At 38.3% G+C, this 20,819-nt stretch overlaps 1 protein-coding gene across 1 annotated transcript in view; it reads right to left on the bottom strand.

The window, feature by feature from the left end:
• Positions 1-20,819, bottom strand: part of GRIK4 (glutamate ionotropic receptor kainate type subunit 4) — a 5,029,336-nt gene that overhangs the window by 95,979 nt on the left and 4,912,538 nt on the right. The window lies entirely within an intron of this gene.

Raw genomic sequence — 20,819 nt, 5'->3', positions numbered from 1 at the left:
CATCCATCACCACCCATTATCCAGTCAGCAATAAATTCAATGAATGTCAACAGTCACTAAAATTTATTATACTTAACTAGGCATTAAACTACATCTCCCAATATCCTCCACTACTTTGCTGTATCTCCCACTCCAACACCATGCTCCTCCATCTTTTCCTAATTTCACTCCTAATCCTGCTGTTATATCTTAGTACTCATCACATAATGTCATTACAAACAAACTCAATCCTGCCTACTAAATCTGCATCCCTATCACACTATAACTGCAATATAAGTAACATCAAAAAATGAGAACACTAAAATAGCAAAACAATAAATGCAAAGACATCAAACTTTTCATCTTCCCCTTCTCAATACTTGTATCATAAAAGAATAGGCAATAAAACACAATATCAAATCCACATGCTACCCTCAGACCCTACTTTACTCCTATACAGTATCTCTGTAGTGATATACACCCAAACCATAGGCTACTCGATCACTACATCCCATTATCACCAAGCAATTCAAAACTTTTCATCTCAGCCACTATGCGCTCAGGCATCATGTTGTTTAATCTAAATGTTTGCAGTGCCTCCAAAACAGTAACAGGACAACCAGCATGGGTCTTTTCAGATAAAAAGATATTTTATCCATTTCTGAAACTAGTTAAAACACTTCATTAAAGATAAAGTATGTCCCCACAGGAATAGAGTATTATCAGATCTGATAGATTAAATAAAAGAGGTGATAATGTAGCTAATATTTATGCTTAATCTTTAGAGCTCTATATCTATTCTCAACCTGTGTCCAAATTTGACAACATTAAAATTGTGTTCACTTTACCAAAGCTCAATGCAATAAAGTCAATGTATAAAATTTCAGCATACAGTCTACTAAATACTAGTTCCTCCAAACCTGAAGATATAATATCATGGTCCACAAATAATATCACAAAAGAAATGTTTCTACTCTGTGGTTTTAACAATAAATGGACTACTCAAAGTGAAGACTCTAACAATGGATTAATTCTTCCAACAGATTCAATATGGGAACTAATAATAATGCAGTCTTTGATTGGATAGTAAGTAATGCCTCTGACAAAATCTCAGCTACAGGCTCACTTCCAGACTCTTTAAATGATCACAATACCACATATGCTATCTGGCAATGATAAAATGTTATAAAAACAACTCATACAACCTAGTTCAAAACCTGACAAATTTCAGTTGAGCCTCCTTTACCTCTACACCTAGGGAAATCAACTAGTCTTCTCTAGAAATCTTATATCTAGATCAGACCTTTGATAAAACATATTTTTTATCGATTTTCAATAGCCTGGCTACACAAAGAAAAAATATGTCATACCTAATTCAATCCCTTGGCTTACTAGAAACACCAAAGATGTAATCCAGGAAAAACATAAGGCATGGAAACAATGGTAAAAAGTCAAAACTGAAACCGCTTACTAGACATATAGACAACTGAGAAATTTATCAAAGAAACTCATCCAAATTGACAAAAAAAAGCTCTCCATCAAATTCCAAAGCAATACCCTTTCTAAGACAAAGGGTTATCAGCCAGCCATAAACAAACTTCTAAAACCTAGAAGAGCTACATAGCCAAACCCCTATTAAATTAAACAAAACAAAACATGCTCAGCAATTCATCTCCCACTTCATCCAAGTAAAATCTGCAGCACTACAGAATCTAACGGATGACCCATTAGATACCCTTCAGGTCATTTAGAATAGTACTTCAACATTTTCTCTTTAACCAGTCCCAACTAAAATAACAATTTCTACCACAACTAAAACCTATGACGTTAGCCACTGAATATTTAAAATCTGTCACTGATTCCTTAGCCTACCTCTTACTCATCCTAATCAATATGTCCATATTAGAATCATATGCATCCAAAGTATGGAAAAAACATATTATACCACTACATAAAGGAGGAAAATCAATGGAATTGTCCAACTATTAACCATAAGCCATACAGTTTCACTTGTCAAACATCCTTGCAAGATGTACATATTACAAACTGCTAATGTATGTCCTAGATAACCTACTCTGTCTCTGCCAACATAGCTTTCACCCTTCACATTACATCACTGCATGTCTTCTTACCTACCACAACACAATTAATCAACTTAGGGATGAAGGTAAACTAGTCTGTTCCATTTTACTGTAGCTGTCTAAAGCATTTAGTACATTCTCTCATACTAACTACAAACATTACTCTCCTTTGGCCTCTCCACCTCTACCCTATCATGGTTTAGAAACCATCTGTTAGGTTGGATACAATGTGTCAGACAGCAAACATGCTACTCACCCTCCCTACCCATAAACACTGGTGTCCCTCATGGCTTAATGTTAGGTCTTCCCCTCTTCAATACTTTTATAAACAACATCCACATTGCAGTTGTACAAGGCCCACTGTTTCAGTATGTGGCCAACCACTCTTAAAATCTGCACAGCTCCAAACATGCCATCACCACAACCTTATTATACAACAATCCTACTCCTATAGATGAAAAACTTGAGTGGAGATCCAGGTGCCCAAAAAGACCAGTACCAACACCCGAGAAATATCACAAAATGATTTATTAAAATCAACAAGCAGCAAAATAGCAAGTGATAGCAGTTGATAGCAGTTTAGTACTTTCGTCTAGGTAAAGACTTCTTCAGAACTGCTAGTACATCCACTATTTCACTTAAATACTCACAAAATCAACACATGTGATCAAACCAACCAATGGAACACCAGTCTTGACTTTCAAAAAATTGTGTGAGAAACTATGTTAAAATCTAAGATACAAGTATGATAATACATGCATACAATACCAATAGAATTCACTAATGAATAACAGCATTATACAAATACAAATATATGTTAAACTCAGGAAAGTAAATTAAAACAAATTATGTGTAAACTCCAGAACATTTAAATCACATTGTATCTGTAATAATCACCCCTCAAGACTCTTTAACTGGAGAATGAGGTGATGGAACTACTTGCATTAATGCCTGGGGGAGATAAAACATCACATGTAAAAATTCATTTGAGTTCCTTTTTATTTAAATGATCCTCAGTGTAGAAATCCCTTGGATCACTGTCCATGTGGTCAATCACCGCAAACTTTATAAAATGCCCCTCACAAGAAGAGATGTGTCTGTAAAGAGCATTAGTAGACCTTTCTCTCCTAATGTTATTTAAATGTTCATAAATTCTCTCCTTTAACACCCGACAGGTCTTCCCATTGTAAAAAGCCTTACAGTTTTGGCAAAGGGCCCCATACACAACTCGCCTAGACAGGCAATTGAAATGCCTTTTCATTTCTATTTTCTTATGCCTAATAAAGAATGAATCACAGCACTGGATATGTTGGCAATAGTTGCAATGGTTGCACTTAAACAAACCCTTTGGTCTATTTGAACCCATATTGTCCCTTTTCATCACCAATAAACTCTTGAAACACATACCTTTCCTAAAAACAATTTTTGGTTTAGTACCAAATAATTCAACACCTTCTTTAATAGAGGTAACAACTGGCCAGAATTTGTTAACCACTTCAACAATTTCCTGACTAGTCACTGAAAAGGTAATAACCATAGAACGTTCGTAAGGCACCTCAACTGTTTGAATACCATTGTTGTCATTTTGATCCATAACTGAGTCAATATGTGGGCCATTTTGGATAGGCACTAAAGGTTTGTAAAAACCTTTGTTTCTTTTACCAAGAACTTCATCCTTGACAGACACCAATAGTTCCAAAGGGTAACCCCTTTTGTTGAACATGTCAAGAAGCTTGTATATCTAGTCGTACATAGTGCTCTTTCACTACTGCTCTTTTTTTAAAAGGAAGGTGGCAACTGTCGTAGTGGAGATAGAAATTTGAAAAGTTTTTTTTACAATAGATGTTAGAACAAAAACACTCCCTACCATAATCCTTACTAACCATAACATCTAAGTAGGCTATTTGGTCATGGTCAAAGATATGACAGAATTTCAAAAATGGGGTAGTGTTATTGATGTATTCCAAGAACTCATTCAACTTCCTGACTGAGTCATTCCATATTAAAAAAATATCATCCAAAAAATGGATGTAGAATGACCAGTTGCTCGCAAATGAACTATAGAGAATAAAATGCCTCTCCCAATATGTCATAAAGAGATTGGCAAAGCTAGGAGCACAAGGAACTTCCATTGCTACTCCACTTGCTTGCCTGAACAAATGTCCTTCAAAGTATAGGTAGTTGTTACTCAGGACAAGGTCCATCAGTATAATAGCAGTATTTATGCTATTTTGATCCAAAAGACCAATGTCAAAGAGTGTACTTTGGACCCAGTCCAATCCCTCTCTATGGGGGATAACCGAATATAGGTCTTGGACATCAATCGTTATAAAAACACAATCTTCCAAAAATTCAAACTGTGCTAATCTACACAGGAAATCCCACGAATCTCTACATATATGTTTTACATGACTTGTAGATGGTTGTAGTAAACTATCCACATACTTAGCTATGTAAAATGTTTTACTTCTCCCAGCGTCCACTATAGGTCTCAAAGGTGGATTATTTAAATCCTTGTGGATCTTAGGGATTCCAAAAATACCGGCTACCACTAGAAATTGGTTATAAAGATAATGAGTGTCCTTGTCAATCTGAACCTGCATGACCATGTCATAAAGGCAAGCATCTATTTTGGAAAAAGCAATATTCAATTCATTCCTTGAGATTTATATGTACCTGTCAGATAGTAACATATCAAACATCCTACTATTGTAATCTTCAGTGTCCATTACTACAATCCCCCCACCCTTATCTGGTTTCATCACTCTAATAGTCTTGTTGTTACAAAGATTATTTAACAGGGATTCTTCCTTTTTAGAAAGGTTTAATTTTTTTATAGCCAGGTAAGATCTAGAGAAAATTTTATGAATATCTTTCTCACATAATGTTTCAGTAGTAGACCTTTCTCTCCTACGACATATCCAGTGCTATGATTCGTTCTTTATTAGGCATAAGAAAATAGAAGTGAAAAGGCATTTCAATTTCCTATCTAGGTGAGTTGTGTACAGGGCCCTTTGCTAAAACTGTAAAGCTTTTTACATTGGGAAGACCTGTTGGATGTTAAAGGAGAGGATTTATGAGCATTTAAATGATATTAGGAGAGAAAGGTCTACTAATGCTCTTTACAAACACATCTCTTCTTGTGAGCGGCATTTTTTCAAGTTTGTGGTGATTGACCACATGGACAATTATCCAAGGGGTTTCTACACTGAGAATCATTTAAATAAAAAGGAACTCAAATGTATTCTTACATGTGATGCTTTATCTCCCCCAGGCCTTAATAAGTGCCACCATTCTCAAGTTAAAGAGTCTTGAGGGATGATTATTACAGATACAATGTGAATTTAAATGTCCTGGAGTTTACACATAATTTGTTTTAATTTACATTCCTGAGTTTAACATATATTTGTATTTGTATAATGCTGTTATTCATTAGTGAATTCTATTGGTATTGTATGCATGTATTATCATGCTTGTATCTTGGGTTTTAACATAGTTCTCGCACAATTTTTTGAAAGCCGACACTGGTGTTCCATTGGTCGGTTTGATCACGTGTTGATTTTGTGAGTATTTAATAAGTGAAATAGTGGATGTACTAGCAGTTCTTAAGGAGTCTTTACCTAGACGAAAATGCTAAACTATCACCTGGTATCACTTGCTATTTTTGCTGTTTGTTGATTTTAATAAATTGGTGATATTTCTCGGCTGTTGGTACTGGTCTTTTTGTGCACCTGGATTTCAACTCAAATTTTTCATTTGTTTGGTTTGGTTCTTGGTTTGTCTTCTCCTATAGATGATAATCTTAAATTTGACCTACACATCCAAAATACTATCAAATAGAGTGATATAAAGCTAGGTCCCCTCTACAAAGCATCTCCTTACCTCACCTGGCAATCTAGAAAGACCACTACTATCTCATATCTATTGCTTACCTTCTCTGTCTCCTGTGTCTCTTCCCTACATGCAAGTATCAACTCCTCCCTTTTAACAAAAGTGGAATAATTTTATAATAAAATTGCAAAACTTCAACCCGACTTTGAGGTGTAACTAACCATTGTCTAGGACACAACCAAATAAACTGGTTGGAATTTTCTATCCATCAAAACTTAATCACCTCAAACTGGCCCAAAGTATACTTCATCACCTTAACAAATACCCAACACTGAAGGCAGTATTGCTATTGTACTTCTCATCTAGATATCTCAGGTCTAGGGACACACATCTTGCCCAAGTCCATTGACCAAACAATGAACACAGTGAAGTGATGCATTCCTCATATGTATTCAAATGTTGGAATACTCTCTCACAAGACCTAAGCCAAATTATAAGTCTACATACTTCAAAGCAGATGTTAGGACCCCGTGGATTCCATCCTATGCTCCTGACTCTCTTCTCCTGGCTAAATGTTACTATGGATGTATATATTATTCCAAACAGAAATTAACTGCAATGGAGCCGTGGTTGGTGTTGACATACTAACTGAGTGCTTATTTATAAACATTAGCGTACAGAAGGATAGCCTAAACTCCTCCTACCATCTAGTGACTGTACCTGGGTGTAGACCTAAACTTGCAACTTGACTGGCTCTTAACCTAAACTCCCTCTAGTCTGCTCCAACCTCAGAAAACAGAAAGCTGTAGCAACCTGGCTCCTACTCCTCCTTCTCCTACCATCTAGTGTCACTGTTTAACCTAAAATAGTGAAACTGACTGCAACTTGGCCTGCCTTTCAACTGTTAAACCTATCAGTCTGCTCCAGGAACAGCTGTGGCTGCAAACTACCCTAACCTACTCCCAACCTCCTACCATCTAACCTGGTCATTAACCTACTCAGCCTCCTAAACCTGCACCATCTGGTGACTGTAACAGACCTGTTCATCAGTTCGTGACAGGAACTTGGCCTGCCAAAAGCATAGACTCCTACTCCTAACTCCAGGAACAGATCTATCAGAGCAGTACAGACTCCCCTACTCCTAACCTCCTACCATCTGGTGACTGTGAAAAAGTATCAGTCTGCTCCACTAACAGAAACTAATACTCAAACCTTAACTCCTACTCCTCTCCTCCCAGGAACAGAAACTAATGGCGGTACAGTCAGCCTAAAAACTAATCAACTTGGCCTGCCTGACTAAAAACCCTATCAGCCCTAAAGTGACTGCAACTTACAGCCTAAAAAAGACTCCCTACTCCAGCCCTCTACCTCCTAAAGAAACTAATGTGTCGAACCTGGTCAGCTCTCCAAAGTGACTGCAACCTGCTACTGTAAAACCATCTTTCTGCAAAGAGAACCTCTTGCAGCCTTTGCAGACTGTAGGTTTAACATCTGTAATACTTAGGAGTTTCAATGGGGTTTGGGTATTCCTCTTAGAGTTTTAGTTTAGCCTGTGCCTCAGTCTCCAGCCCTTAGTTCCACTCCCTTTGCCTGGAACTCTTTGCAGTTAACAGCTCTCCCTCAAGCCCCATCCCTACTCCCGCACAAGCTCTCTCCCCTGGTGCACTTTTATCTCTTTTCACCCATACTTTCCCTTCTCTCTGCTCTGTTCTTTTCCCTTTCACCTCCCTTCCTTTCTTGTCAACCTTTTCTTGCCCAATTTTCCTTTGTTCTATTTTCCTGCCCCCAACCTCACTTCTTTCTTGTTTCTCTTATCTACCTTCTGTTATTCTCTTTTATCCCTTATTTTTCTACTACTTTTCTTTTAATCTCTTTATTTTCTATTTCCCTTTTTTCTCTCCCCCACTTTTTCTCTGCTCCACCTTCTGCTTCTTTTTACACTACTTTTTACCTCCCCCTACTCTATGCTTCTTTCTGTCTCTCTTTTCCTTTATTTCTCTCCTATAGCTAAACTCTGGTTTATATTCTTCTTTCTTCTATACTCTTTTTGATTGTCTTTGCTCTTATCTCACTCTCCTGAGCTTTCTCTTTTCTCTTCTCTCCTACCCTACCACTCACCCCCTACTCCTACCCCTGCATCCTCCCTACATTTATAGTCCCTTTCTTCCTCCCACCCTTTCTGTCTCCCATCCCTTTTTGCTCCTCCCTCCCCCACTCCCCTTTCCTCCCCCACATCTCATCTTCTCTCCTTTCCTAGCTGCTCTCTCCTTCTCCTCCTGCTCTCTCTCCTACATCCCCTTCTCACTCTCTCTAACCCCTCAGCCCCTCATACATCCTCTTTCTATCTGCAATCCCTCTTCTACATCTTCCTCAATGCCTCTTACCACATCCTTCAACCCCATTCTTTTTTATCTGTCATTCTTTCACCATTGTTTCATGCATCCTCCTATTCCTCCATGCAACTCTCCCTTCCTCCACTCCACTCTCCCTCAACCTCCTCCATCCATTTTTCACAACCTCCATTTTTCTTTCCTAATCCCCTCCATTTATTCAACCAAATACAAAAATACATTTTTTGCTTAAAATCCATACTCTCTACAATCTAAATCCAATATCCCTTTTCTAAATATAATTCTCTCATTCCTCTTACTTTGCCCTTCTAAGTCTGTTCTTCTCTTCAGGAGATGTCCATCCTAACCCTGTGCCTACAACCAACATCCTATCCCTCCCCCTCTTAATCCTAATACTCTCCCCTTCCTCCCTGCCTAGCCACAACCTCCTCAGCCTCCCAGTTATTACCATCAATACCCAGAGATCTCCATGCTTGGCAAAACTTAATAACTTGCTCCAGACACTAATCCAGAATAGAAATGAATAACAAAAACCTAAAACTGACCCCAAACTGCTAACTCCTCCTAAATTCTACCTCACTCTGCACACCTTGCTCTCTGTAGGTCCTTCTCTTAGTCAAAAGGAGGTGGCAAAGCCTTAGATCTCAACTGCCTACAACTTCAGCCTAACCTTCAAAATACCTCACCTTCTAGTCTAACTTAAATTAAAACTATTCATAGGAACCCTTTAATAATACAAACAACTATCTATCTCCTGGATACAAATCTATATCCCTCCTGAGATAACACATCTCCACCCTGAAAATATAACCTCTGTCAGGCTTCAATAAACATTAAACAAGAGATTATCAATCTAGTAATTGTTAATAATTGATTGGAATATAATAATAATCCAACTCCAATCTCACTCTATCTATAAAACAACACTCACTCAACTATAAAACAACATTACCCCTTCTAACAAAACTAAACCTTTCCTTCTCTATCTGACTACCTTCTAGTCCAACCACCTATTCTACCTCTCCAACTCATTAACCTTACATCTCTCATTAAGTGATCATCAGCTTTATTTTACCGAAAAAAAAGCCCACTAACCCACACCAACAACACCCCACTCACTAATTTCTAACACTAATTTCAACCCCTCAGTATTCTCAGAAACCCCTAAAAAGTAACACTGGGGGATTCACCCCTTACTCTCCCTTTATAAAGCACTCTTACTTCTTCAATTTACCTTTTCCTAAAATTCCAATTCCCCAAGCCCCTCAGACAAAAAAAGAATAAACAAAAAGATTAAAGATTGGCTAACCCTTACCACCAAACCCTGAAAAGACAAAACAAAAAAAAATGGAAATAAAATAAAAAAATAAATAAGCAGCCTAAGCACTGCAATTTAAGCAACTCCGTGAATCAACTCTAAAATCTCATTGAGACTTAAGAAATCTTACTACAAACAAAACTCATCTACCCTCACTAACAATCCCAAAAATTTATCAACTATTCTCAATTCACTCTTACGTCCAGTACATCCAGGTACAATAATAGACACACAGCCCACACTGAAATCTTTTTAACTCCTTTCCTCTTTTTCCACTGCTCCATAGGCTCAACTGACTAAATCCTCCTCCCATTCCCTCCCCCCACCCCCCCCTTCCCTTCCTTCTCATTCATCCACACTTCTCTCCCTCTTTCTTTAATCCTCCTCCCACTTTCTACAACCCGTGTCTACCACCAGAATCAAACAACTTCTCTTAAAACTCAAACTCCCCTCAAATGCCCTGACAACATCCATCTCTTCTCTTGCAGCAGATAGATGGCAGATTACCATCTCTATCTATTCTCAACAGATCCATCATCTCCATAATCTTATTGTCCCCCTTTAAGCGCGTGTTGCCCATTATTCTGCCACTCCAAGGAGAGCAAAATAATTCTATCTCTAACTTAGTCAGCGGTCTGTAGTGTCCTTTTGGCCATCATGCCTAATCTAAGCTTCTGAAATTTCATAAGATGACCAGTATCTTAGCCACATCTAGAAATTATTACCAAACAATCTGTTATCTAGTATTAATGCTCAACATGCATTATATTGCACTTGTCTATTAACCTAATAGAAGTTCTTAACATTATTATTGCTATTTATTAAAACTGAAATGCAACTCTTTGGAATACAATGATATATGGGATCTATTTCATTTTTTGCTTTTTTTCCCTTATAAACTAATTTTTTTATTTTACATGTGATTATTCTTTAGCCATAAGCACTACTGAAACCTGGACAAACCATACAGCCAAATGCATTGTATTGCATGACATCTTATAAGATGTGCTATATATGGAGATTTTCTCCCCAGGCCTCCACTGAAAAAAGGACTGACAATGTTCAGTTGGACTTTCCCAGTACAAAAATAAATGATTTATTCACTCACATTCTTTTTTATTTACCTTTGTTGGGGAAGCAGTACTGTTCTATGTGTTAAATTAAAAACACCACTTACATTTTGCAGAAATGTACATGAATATAGCCAATAGTATTGTTGAACAGCTAAACTATATATTTTTTTTGTAAAACAGCTGTGTTATAATTACCTTCCTTTGTGAAATAAAACCTGTAAAATTAGATTTTCATCTTTGTGCTTATACCAAAACTGTAATAAAATGTGACTTTGGAAGAAGTAGTGAGATAAAAACATAGTAAGTTAACAAAAAATTAAAAAATAATTACTATAGACTTTGAAATGTGTCCTTGTTTACAGTATTGAGCATTCCTGTATAGCTACTGTCCCTTTTGCCCTTTCAAATTTATTACTTTTTTCTTTAGCTTTCAACTCCTCTTGCTTCACTCCTTCCAGACCTCTATCCCAGTGCTCTCATCCATCACTGGGTCTTCCAAGCCCCTCCTTTCATTCCCCAGACTAACACTGATGTTGATGTTGGAGTTTGTATGGAACCTAAGGGTATCCTGGGGTTCTTGCCAGCAACTGCTTCCATGAGAGGGAGAGATTTTTTTTTACATTATGACCTAGCTCTTGTCCCCCCCCCCCATGCTCATACCTGAACTCTCAGATGGCTATTCCTCTCATTATGGATTAAACCTCTTACCAGGGAGTGACAAGATGAATGTCCCTTGCTCCCTGGGATAGGCATGCTTATCTCTCGCTGCCAACGGATCAAATGCCCAAGCCACTAATTGCACCTGAGTTGCCTGGGTCACAGTTAAGGTTTTCCCCTGTATGCTACTGTGCTGGCTGGAATTTATTACTTATGAATGTAAATCAGTTTCTATGAGTTTCATGCATCATTACTACATAATGCACATAGGCATTCAGTAGTAGGCTTGTCGCTTGGGGATTTCATTTATTGCAGTGCTAAACTGGTATTAGTTTACTGGTTGTGGATACTTAAATAGAACTAAGCACACTATGCATTAAAACAGAATGTAAACTGCAAGCTATAGTGGTAATATTTGCAATTTCCTCATGCTGTTCCTTGAGGGTTAAACAGTTTCTGTGCCTAACTTTTGAATGTTACAAAATGGGACATAGTGATTCCTAACAGAGCTGCCTGTGTTTCTGTCCCACTGCAATATGGGTGATGAGGATTTTGGGGGGGGTTGCATTTCAAGGGCAAGATTCTGTAAACATAAATACAGAAATATAAAATGCCCTTTATAAGGTGACACGAGTATCCCAGATTTAATTTCAAAGGAAAAGAAAACAGAACCAGAATAGGCAGCTAAGTTACAACTATTTACATAATTTGAATATTCAAGTGACCAGCATTTCCTAATATGATTCCTGATGGATTGATTAGATACATTAATTCTATAAGCATAACATAAGGCGCTACAAAACATTATGGTACGGTAATGTAAGTATCACTGCAACCATGTGAATCAGCTCTGATGGTGCCACCCCTGCAGGCATAGCAGAAGAAGATGCACTTTATTTTTTTTCCCTCTGGAAGCCAGAAATCACAACCTTACTTTATACATTTGGAGAATCTGGATGGTACCCTACAGGTCAGGAGTGGCAATAAGATTTGAACGGGATCCTGGATGATTAACAATCATCTTGTACATTTCAGTGAAATCAGACACCAGGACTTGTGACTAGTCTTGCTTGCTGCCACTAGATACCAATTACACAATTAGGCCCCGTTGAAGAGCAGTCCTTTCCACAGGATACTTGTTACTGCTGTTCCAGTTCTGTGCTACTGGCAGGAGATACAGTCAAAAACTAAAGGAGACCAATCACATAATACTACGGAGGTGCCACTAATTTCAAGTTCCAAAAAGAGACACAGAGAGATGCAGTACACCTACCTTGGATAAGCAGGCTACAGACTTTACAGGAGTCTCCTATGTCAATCAAGTCTACATGGAGGAATGAAGATAACAAAAGATTCCAATTCCCAAAGAGGAAAAAAAACTTAACTGATCTCTGGCTGCCATTACTGTGCCAGTTTTCTGCTTTGGGGTGGAGCAGGATATGGGGCTTTCAGGATACAAATCGAGATATCAGGATAATACATCAATTTGTTCTTTAAACTGGGACATCCCAGCAATACTGGGACACTTAAGAGTCATAAACACCACACTCACACTAACTTTAAGAAACTGGTCTTTGTTGCAGTTTCACATCGCAGGTTTTTCATCAGAATTCTATAATCTGCATGTGTCCGTAACTCATGCATTTTATTTGTACAGGCAATACTATAACTACCTATCCAACTGTCCTCCTTGCTCCATTTCCCCATTGTACCTTGTTATGCAACTATCACTCTGGTTTAATACTGGAACATTATAGTCAGCTTATGTTTAATCTCCACCTTGGCAGGTCCCATGTGCTATGGTCATGTTTACCTAAACTATGGGCAGTACAGTGGTTTCATTTTAAAATTCTTTGCCTCGCAGCTTCCTATTTCTGTCTGGGTTTTCTCTAAGTACTCCAATTTTCTCCAAACACACAAAAATGTATTACTCAACTGACTACTTAAATTGTCTACATACTAAGCTCTTGTGGCCTGGGCCATGGCTGAAAAGGGTCAGAGATGAACTAGTTCAGCTACCTGGGTAACAAATGACTCAATAAACTAAAAAAAAAATAAAATGCCACTAGGATGACTAAATAAGATACCCAGCATGGATCTCTTGACTTCCTTGCTACATAGCATGTGAAACTACTCCCATCATATTTCTCTGTGCTCCACCAAATAATTTCTAATTCCCAGCATCAATATACCTGGGCATCACGTAATGCTGTCTTCAGTCCATTGTGCAAAGGTGTAGTTAAATATCACAATTTTTCTATGAAGTGCAAAGACAAAAACTTTTTTTTGCTACGTTTTTTCATTTTTATTCACTTTTCCTTTTTAATGTATCCTCATCTTTTCCCTCCTTTTAATACCTTTTGCTTAACCATAGTCTCTGATTTCCATTTCTCTACTGCTTTTGGCACCCTGTCACTGACCCACAAATCCATAACCATCCCCTCCTAAAGGAATGTTTGCCAGATTATTTGTTGTTTATTCCATGCCACTCTAGTGTATTCTTCATTATGGGCTCTTAATGACTATTTAAAACACACTTTCCCAAATAGATATTTAAATATATTGTGTTTGCAGTGCTCATCATTTCCTACATATTCCAGTCCATATAGTTCATATATAGGGCATATACAATCATTCTCTTCCCGCCGTATCATCCCATCATGCACTTTTCACTACATAACGACTGTTCCCACATTTAGAATTGATTTTCTAAATTCTACTGTAAGGGCAGTGGTGTCCACAAAGTTTGGCCACCTAGTACTTCACTAACGGTAAAGGCCTCACTGACAGATACCATGGCAGACAGCAGGGAATGGTCCTGCATCCTCCATGGCTTACCACATTTGCCTTCTGATACACTGGTAGTATGTCCCTCCCCTCTCTTGACTTATATATGTGTGCAAACCATACTGAAACACTAGACATTAGCAACATCAGTCTGTTACCTTGCAACACTATAAAACTTGACAACATGAAGTTGTAATCTCCATCAGCTTCCCTACTTTTGGTCAGGTGTAAACTTGACAAGGTTTAAGGATGTCAAGTATACTTTGGTGAACTGCAACCCCTCAATCACTGTTTTCCACTGAGAATCACTACTACTGCAATTTGTGTTAGTGTGCAAGCAGTGATTACAAGGTTTTGGGATTTTCAGTTTTTGAGGGTGTGTGATCCTAGAGTTAATACACATAAACAAGAAGGATGTGGCAGACAAATGTCTCACACAGAAGGTGCAGGGGCTCTTACCCCACATACCAAATGCTTTTTTTTTCATTTATTTGAAGCTTCTTCAAACTGTTTGTTTTATATATATATGAAGCTATAAGTAATGTGGACTCATATAAATGTAGCAGAACCATCTCCACCAATACAGAAGACTGTAATGACATAAAAACTAAATGTGACATGAACTGTGACCTAAGCACCCAGAAACTACATGAATTCTGCAAAACACTGCCAGTAAACAAAGGCAATGAAAATGTTAATGTAGCCCAAGCATGTCACTCATAAAATATCTCAAACTATAGTGTGCAGCAAGACTATGAAGCAGTAAACAGAAATGATCATAAAACATATACTTAATGTAAGTACAGAACGTTCCCAAATACTGCCAAATAAGCACTGAAACTCAGAACATAGAAAACAGAAAACCTACAAAAATAATTTTAACTTTACAAACACTGAAGAGTACTTCTTTATGTCTGAACATTTATAAACTCAAGAGAAAAAATGTGAACACATCAAAAAGTTATAGATATAACAGCAACTAAAGATGGCACATATCGCACGTTAACTGCGGAACATGTTCATGTCTGTCTCCAGCATACTATTTCTTTGTGGCTATTTTTAATCTTTAATTTAAAAGCAGATATCTGAAAATGATTCAGTGTTTACTCATTACACTTTCAGGAAGTGTTAATGATATAATTATCTAAAAAAGATCAATGGACTGGGCTCCTACCACCAAAAAGTCAAAGAATCACCTGCATCTTGGATTTAAATTTAAAAAATAATAATGTTTAATGTCATTTTATGCAACTTATACAAAGAAAAAAAAGATCAATTTTACACAGAAACACTTTTTTGAGGGTTACATCATGCTAACACTACATATTTATTTTTCATATTTTTGTTTATTTTTGTCTGAAGAAAAAAGTGTAGTTTTATAGTATTTATTTTATTTTATTTTACATTTGTTGACCGGGATAGTCCGACTGGAATCATGTTCATTTTCAGCAGAGGCCCGGGGAGAAAAGCTCCAAGGTAGACAGATACAATAAAAACAATGAAGACATATTACAGATATGGTATTTACAAAGAATACATAAGCAGACATGAATAGACAAGTTCACAACTTCGAGTTACCCCTAGTTACAGTCAGGGGAAAATTAACAGTAGATTGATTAATAGATTATTCCCATTCATGATGAGAGTTAGTCAGACTTGTTGCAGTGGCAAAGCCAGTTTAGTGGTAGATGTTGTTTGAGTTTAGTTTTAAATTGGCCTAGGGAGGAGAGCAAAGTAATATCAGCTGGAAGAAAGTTCCAGGCTCTGCCTGCAGAGTTTGCAAAGAGGGAATCACCAGCTACATTGTTAATTTTGATTGTCTGAATTAGTAGTCTGTTTGAGGACCGAAGCAGTCTCGGATTGTTATAGTGGGTGATAATATTTATAAGGGCTGGTGAATTATATGGATTATAGAGGATTTTATTAGCCAAAGTCAAAATTTTATATTGGATTAGACTGGGAAGTTCTAACCACCCAAGCTGTTTAAGGTTGATGCAGTGGTGTGTTCTAAAAGGCAGGCCAGTGGCAAACCTGGCAATGTGATTGAAACAGGTTGACAGTCTATTAAGTACAGACTTGTTTAGATTAGAGAGAAGGGGGGAAGCATATAGAAGTGTTGACAGCAGGTGACAGCGAGCTATGGCAATCTTAACTGGAGGGGTTAGGAAGGCTTTTATTCTATACAGTGACCCAAGTTTTTTATTGATGGTCTTGATCGATTGGTTTACATGAATGTCAAATTTTAGGTTATTATCAGTAATGATACCTAATAGTTTTGTATAAGGGTTGGGGGCGATTATTCTGCCATCTTTTGCATTTATGGTGAAGGTACAAGCAGCAGACCTTTGTGTTGGTGAGAATAGCAACATTTTAGTTTTTTGGGGATTTAGTAACAATCAACGTTCGGAGAGCCAGTTTTCTATAGTATTAAAGGTGGACTGGGGAGCAGACCTCAAGTCTGTAGGAGATGTAGCTGAGCAAATCAGGGTGGAGTTATCAGCGTATTGTATACAGCTGACATTTGGGATGACTGTATATAAGTCGTTAATACAGATGGAAAACAGTAGGGGCCCTAGTATGGAGCCTTGTGGTACTCCACGGGTGTTAGGTAATAGGTTAGAGAGCTTCTTCTGCCAGAGAACAGCCTGCTGCCTTCCACTGACTTAGGATTTAAACCATTGAATGGCTTTAGAATCGAGACAGAAAGTTTGCAGGGTGTGATTCAAAAGTTGGTGATCCACCATGTCAAATGCCTTGGAAAGATCCAAGAAGAGGGCTGAGGATATGTGATTATTGTTATGATTATTACTTATGGTATTGGTAAAAGCTAGTAGGGCTGAAGTTGTGCTGTGATATGGACGGAAGCCGTGTTGGGTATCGGCCATGAAGTGATTCTGAATTAGGTGGTGCATGAGTTGTTTGTGTTTACATTTTTCCATAGTCTTAGCTAGTGGAGAAAGTATAGCTATCGGTCTGTAATTGGAGAATTCAGTGGAGGAACCTCCTTTATGTAGTGAGATTACATCGGATGTTTTCCAAATGGTGGAAATTTTAGCCTCTGCTATGGTATGATTAATTAGTATTGATACTGGATAGGTTATGGCATCAGCTGATTTTTGAAGGTACTCGGCGGGGAGTTGGTCAGAGGAGAGTGTGGGGGGTTTGAATTTTTTGATCAAGGTACGGATAAGTGACATGGACACTGGTTGGAAGCTGAACGAGAGTAGGTTTATAGGGGTGGTACTATCCGGGCCAGGGGAGCTGGGAGGTAATTGGCTAGCTAGGGCTTGAATTGTCTCTGTAAAGAAACGGTTAAAACTGTCTGAGACATCCCCAGGAGATTTATCAATGGTAGCAGCGGGGATAGGGGTAGACGTTTTTCCAGGATGAAGTAGATTATTCAGACCTGCCCAGAACTTCTGAGGATTGTTCTGGTTTGCTGTCTGTAAATTATAGTAGCATTGTTTTTGTCTTGTAAAATGGATTTTTTGTTTCATTCCTAGCTTGCTTGTATTTAACATGATCATGGGGGTCTTTAGTGGAGTGCCATAGAGCCCAAAGTTTGTTTCTACTGGTAATTTTTAGTCTAGATTCTTTAGAAAGCCATAGTGCAGTTTTTGCCTTCATTCGCTTTGAGCAGGTGCATGCAAGTCAAGGATTTCAAGAAATGTGTTGTTAAAATATGCAACTGCCTCTTCTAAGGGGAGGTGTTTTAGTGTGGACCAGTTACAGGAGTTAAGTTCCTGTTGGAATTTGGCAGGGTCAAAATATTTTTTGTTTCTGACTTTTCTGAGCAAGTATTGATGAGGATTAATGACTTTTTGCTTAACTACGTAGGTGAGAAGGTAGTCACTTAGGTCATCGGGGAGGGTACCAGCAGTGAACAGTTAGGGGTTACTATTTACGAGTACCCAGTCAAATATGCTTTCTTTTTGTTTGGGTTTACCTAGCCTGGTAGGGGTGGTTATGATTTGTGTAAATGCATGCAGGTTAATGTGGGTAGAAGGGGATTCTGAGGAACAGGTGCCCCAGTCTATGTTAAAGTCACCAAGTAGTAGGGTTTCTTGGGGGTAATGACATGATAGTCGGTATAGGGTGTCTTCGAGTGTGGCTATATTATTCCCCAGGGGAATATACATACAGATGATGTTGATGCATTTACTTTTGTTAAGTTGCAATTTAATGGCAAGAATTTCGGAGTTATTAATTTGAGGTGGTTGATTAACATGTATGGTCACATTCAATTCAGATTTGTAGAGTACAACTACCCCACCCCCCCTTCCTGGAAACACGATCCAGCCTGTGTATGTTATACCCATGTGGTAACACTTCATTGTCACTAGTGTTAGGTTTTAAGCAGGTCTCAGATAGACAGAGAATCTCAGGGGGGTGGACAGCCAGGAGTCCATGCAGTTCATGTACCTTGTTATTGATGCTCTTAATATTGAGATGACAGGCCAGAAGAGAGTTAGTTGGTCTACTGATTATAGTTTTGTGGCTTATGGTGCAGGTAGAGGGGGTGTATATATCAGAAGTGGATGGGCCAGGGTTGGGATGAATGTCACCACCAAGTATAATGCTGGGACTATACTTAGTGATAAGCATCAGGAGTTTGTTTAAAAGTTTGTAATATTGTATAGATCTAGAGCTAATGTGCCAGGGGTTAGTATACTGAAAGAGTGAACAAGGCATTGAGTTGGTTAGTAGATGTCCTTCTTTTCACTGTTGCAATATTCATCATCTATGGGATCTCCTGCCAAGGATAGCTTAATATCCAGCCAGTGTATCAAAGTCTTTCCATCCTCCCAGCATTGTACATCAGCCGCATAGTCCCTGCCCAAGTGCAGGGCATAGCAGTGTATGCTGAATACTCTGGACTGAAGTGCCTCAGGAGAACAAGACCCAGCCCAGGAGAAAGGAGAACATGCATGTCCAGGAGGAAAGAGAAACAAGAAAAAATAGGGTGATGTGATAAAGACCATCGGCCAGCAAAGTGTTTTCAATAGACAAAAGATAAATAAGGGGGCAGGAGGGTTTGAACACCATAACAGTGAAAAAAAGGGGATCTACTGTTATGGTAATATTTTACACAACTGTACTATGTCCTTCCTTATCAATATTGCAGCATTCATCACCTCTGGGAGAGTGTACTATGTACTTCCTTATCAATGTTGCAGCATTCATCACCTCTGGGAGAGTGTACTATGTACTTCCTTATCAATATTGCAGTATTCATCACCTCGGGAGGGTACAAAAGCTATTGTGAAGGTAAGGAGAAGGAAGGCACAGAATAACCCTCCACTAACTCATGAGGGATAGCCCTGGTAAATCCTGCCATAGCTCTGGAAACAACATCCAACTTGCAGCTTGTAGGATGGATCTAGTATCTAAATCCCTGAAGAAAGCCTCAGAAGAAAGCTACTGCCCTTACACAATGAGCTTGAACTGAAGCAGAAAGCTGATTACCATGAAAAAAATAGGAAAAGGAAATGCCCTTAGAAATCCAGGAGAATGTTTGCTTGGAATCTGTCAAATCCAATGTTCTGGAATAAAAAGAGACAAAAAGTTTCTCAGATTTGTGGACCTCTTTCATTGTATCCAAGTAATACCAGATCCAAGGTGTGAAAAACCTTCTCACTAGCAGATTACAGAGAAGGAAAAAGGAAGAAAATTGAAGTGATTGATTGAGACAACTCATTGACAAGGTGTTTATACAGCGCATTTGTGTACACCTTTGTATAGGAGTCATTGCTGACAGTGGTAACAGGGGGGGGGGTGAAACTATTTATGCCATCACTTAGGAGACTATAGTTTGTTTGGGGAAATTTTTCATTCATTTTGCTCTGGAGAGGGTAAGGTATGATTGTTACTTCAAACGAGACTGATTTATGATCAGACTTTACCAGGGAGGGCAACACACAGGGGGTAATACAAAGACCCCCAGTGTTAGTGAGTACTAAGTCTAGGACATTTGAGCCCCTTGTGGGGGTGCAGACTATCTATTCCAGAGCATTTGTATTAACAAAGCTCAAGAACCTTAGGGCAAGCATGTTTGTGTTTATATATGGCTCCCAAACAATGAAAAGATAGTTGAAATCACCGATGATCAAGGTGTTTGGCTGTATAGTGAGTGGCTTCATTGCATACATACAAGAGTTAGTAGTGCAAAATAATGCCATGAGTGCCAGCAAAGCTCGGCATGGTGCTGAAGAAGCCCTGGGTTAGTGTATTTTGCATGAGGTACTAAATCTTGTAAAGCTGGCTGCAGGAAATCTCTTAGTATTTATAGCACTCTCCTGGTTTTCTTTCCAAATTTCCTCAGTTCACAAATTCATAATCACCAGATGAGACTGGCAGAATATGAAGTGTGCATACTTAGATACGTAAGAGCTTAAAATAAGTAGAATTTCTTATTTATCCTTTCCAGGTAACAAAATGAATAAGGAAGACATTGTCCACTTAAAAATATGAAGAAGTAATCAAGCATTCAGTGAGAACAAATTGTGCAATAATACTCGGCTGCAAATTAAAAGCTTTCTGTCTATGACTCATATCGTACTACATATCTGTAGCTATGGATGTACTTTGTGCTGTATACAAGGTGCGTTTACAGGGCCTGTTGAACTCTTCATTGAAACCCACACTACTAGCTGCAGTTGCAGACTGCAGTAAACTTCTTAAAGGTTTATTGGCTTGGAGTTGTTACCTTTAACTGGAAAATTCAGTGGAGTCTTTCCAATAT

Source organism: Protopterus annectens, chromosome 8.part0, assembly GCF_019279795.1.
Source record: "Protopterus annectens isolate FY-2018-M chromosome 8.part0, PAN1.0, whole genome shotgun sequence".
Taxonomy (NCBI): Eukaryota; Metazoa; Chordata; order Ceratodontiformes; family Protopteridae; genus Protopterus; species Protopterus annectens.
This window is presented reverse-complemented; position numbering and strand designations above follow the sequence as displayed.